Source organism: Poecilia reticulata, chromosome 3, assembly GCF_904066995.2.
Source record: "Poecilia reticulata chromosome 3, P_reticulata-male-v2, whole genome shotgun sequence".
Classification (NCBI taxonomy): Eukaryota; Metazoa; Chordata; class Actinopteri; order Cyprinodontiformes; family Poeciliidae; genus Poecilia; species Poecilia reticulata.
Window position 1 is genome coordinate 34,530,536 of NC_088832.1, and position 3,415 is coordinate 34,533,950.

Genomic DNA, 3,415 nt, shown 5'->3' on the forward strand with positions numbered 1-3,415 from the left:
GCGCTGGGCCTATAAAGGTTGAGAAACACTGAACTATAAGGAGCAACTTTACTGTACATCGTAAGTGAACTGCAATATCCAGAGGCAGCTCTACGGAGCATCGAGCTGAAAGAATGAGAGTGGAGAGCCTTGGAGATCTTCATCGGAGGCCATCTTTCAGACATGCACCGCTGCTGTCCGTCCAGGATCCTCCGGTTGCCCAGACGTTACACGGTAAGCTACTAACGCTGATGTTTGTTTTCCAACTACAGTCATATTTAATCAATAGGGCTCAATTACGATCGCGGGAGGGTTTGAGTTGATCTCGGCAATAGGTGACAAACTGAACGTCTCCAGGATGTTGAGACCAGCACGTCCTCTGATCCAATACATCTTATTAAGGATAAAATCAACAAAACGTGTTCAAATTAATGGCCCAACAGGTGATTAAAGACAGTAAAAAGGTAGGAGAGGTTTAGAGTCGATCGTCGATGTTTTACCTTTGTAAACAGACAACCTGAATACAGTGACCTTTAGTGAGGGTACAGAATGGAGAATGGATAAAAGCTGAACTCCTGCTACAATCTTTGCGTCTCTTGGTTACATCCCTGAGGTGTGCCAAGTGTGGCCCACATGCATATGCACTGTTGAAAATGAGAAGCTGACATTCACAAATGACATTGAAATAAATTCCAGTCCAACTTCTGGTTTGTTGCTATTCCTCTGGATCCTGTTGGAGTAAAAATATCCCAACTTCACAAGATGTGGCTTTAACCCAACTCCTGTCAGTCTGAAGCTTCTCATATTTAGGTCATCAAACCAAAGTTCAGATCTACCATAACTGGTTCCATCGCCACCAGGTCAAAAGTACAGCTTTTTGGCGCAGCACATTTATTAATGTTTCCATCATGTATGTTTTCAGATGCAGACCATCCTGCAGGCCTCTGGTCTCAGTGTTTCCCTTCAGACTCCCAGTGGGCTCACAGCTTCAGGATGACCAGAGACCTTCAGCTTTCTGGAGCAGGAACACTCGGCCAAATGCACTGGTGACACATTCATTTAAAAAAATGTGTCTGTTCTTATACCATTGATATGCATGAACCGTCTGTATTTTACTGTTTTGAATAAACAAACTGTTTGATTATTATGAAATCTGTGTTCCTTCTAATATGTGAAGTTCTAATTTAATCAAATCTCATGTTTTCATGTCCCAGAGACAATAAAATGATTGTTTGTGGCTTAAAATAAACAAAACAATCTTAATAGAACAAAGCTACAAAAATAGAATACAGATTCAAAGTTTTGGACCCGTTTTATTTTTTGGTTTCATTACACTGAAGATTCTTCAACATGAAGCTAAACAGTGAGTGGAGTACCTTGTATGTACGACAACGTAGAAATGAACAAACATGACATATTGGGTTCTTAATAGCAACCCTAGCAGTTATTTTACACAGCTTGGTTTATTGAATAATGATTGTGTTCATTTACGGACGCCTTCAATTGGAAATCTGCAATCTGAAGCGTCAGTGAAATAGTTTAACCAGTCAGTCCTCAGGTCGTCTGCCCTGCATGTTTCAGGCCTCAGTAAATGTCTGATGGATGAGCTAATGCTATCGTTTGTATCAGGGGCTCTGGAACAAACACTTTAAAATGTTACTGTCCTGTATAACAGAATGATATAGACAAATGTTTCATCTCACTGTGTCATTTCCACTCTATAGCTGAAGTTCATCACATTTCTGGATGTTCTGTGTTTCAGTTAAATTGAAGTTAGCAGGTTTTAATCAGGCCACAACACCCTGTGTGTGTTGGGTTTAAGAAAGAGGCTGCTCTGTTGAGCACCAGCATTCATTTTTCCTCTGATGTTTGGGTGAACTCTTCTCTGTGGAGGTCGGCCATCTCTCTGGTTCTTCCTGAAGGAGACCCATCAGGAGTTCTGGTGCTGCTCACAGTGCAGACGGTTCTCCTCACTGTTCGCCGTGTCAGGCCTGGTCCCTCTCAGCCAGAACCTCCAGTCATTCTGTTCCTTCACCCTTGAATAAACATAACAGAATATGTTCTGGGTGTTATGATTCATTTGTTAATTGAAACAATGTTTAACATCAAGATTAATTTATTTCATTAACAGTTCCTTCTCCTGTTCCCTCAGAAGGTCAGAGTTTAAGAGTGACTAATTACATTTACTTAAATATAGTTGAGTAACTTTTTGAAACTCAAATGAACTTTTAGGAATACTCTTACTATGCTGAACTTTTTACTTTTACTCAAGTCATTTTATTATGAGGCATCACTATTATTTAAACTAATTTTTCATTTTGTCTTTAAAATACCAACATTTCCACTGAGCTTAATATTTTGGGCCTTCTAATTGTGTAATTTTTTTTAGATATGAAATAATTGATAACTTGATCAGTTACTCAGTACTGATCAACTTTTTACCAAATGCTTCTTTACTCTTGTTTAATTTGTTATTCAGCTATGATTTACTTTGAGTAAAAACATGTTGAAGTGCTACTGTTATTCCTGGAGGATAAATTGTGGGTCCTCTGTCCACCTCTAAGGAACAGTAACCACATGTTGAGGCACATGTTGACCAAAAACAGGCAAACTAAGGTGGGCAAGTTATACATACAAAGAAATACTTAAATTAATAGTCATATTTACTTTATATGCATGTGGGCCACACTTGGCACACCTCAGGGATGTAACCAAGAGAGGCAAAGATTGTAGCAGGAGTTCAGCTTTTATCCATTCTGTACCCTCACTAAAGGTCACTGTATTCAGGTTGTCTGTTTACAAAGGTAAAACAAGGCGATCGACTCTAAACCTCTCCTACCTTTTTACTGTCTTTAATCAACCTGTTGGGCCATTAATTTGAACACGTTTTGTTGATTTTATCCTTAATAAGATGTATTGGATCAGAGGACGTGCTGGTCTCAACATCCTGGAGACGTTCAGTTTGTCACCTATTGCCGAGATCAACTCAAAACCTCCCGCGATCGTAATTGAGCCCTATTGATTAAATATGACTGTAGTTGGAAAACAAACATCAGCGTTAGTAGCTTACCGTGCAACGTCTGGGCAACCGGAGGATCCTGGACGGACAGCAGCGGTGCATGTCTGAAACATGGCCTCCGATGCAGATCTCCAAGGCTCTCCACTCTCATTCTTTCAGCTCGATGCTCCATAGAGCTGCCTCTGGATATTGCAGTTCACTTACGATGTACAGTAAAGTTGCTCCTTATAGTTGGATCACAGCTGGTAGCTACGAAGGTGTCCCGAACCTTCAATCGTAACCCAACTTCAGCGGCCGCTTCGTTCAAACTATAAAAACTCCCGACGGTGAAGCTCTGAGTCCATGAGAGCCGCCAACTGAAACACGTTCTGTCTGAGCGGCCACACGAGAACTAAAGTCAGGAGTAATAACACTATT

At 40.6% G+C, this 3,415-nt stretch overlaps 1 long non-coding RNA gene across 1 annotated transcript; it reads left to right on the forward strand.

Moving 5' to 3' along the window:
- Positions 1-1,131, forward strand: LOC145551006 (uncharacterized). Its single transcript, XR_014086767.1, has 2 exons — positions 1-213; positions 902-1,131. It is a non-coding gene; the product is annotated as an uncharacterized LOC145551006 (long non-coding RNA).
- Positions 1,132-3,415: the final 2,284 nt, after the last annotated feature.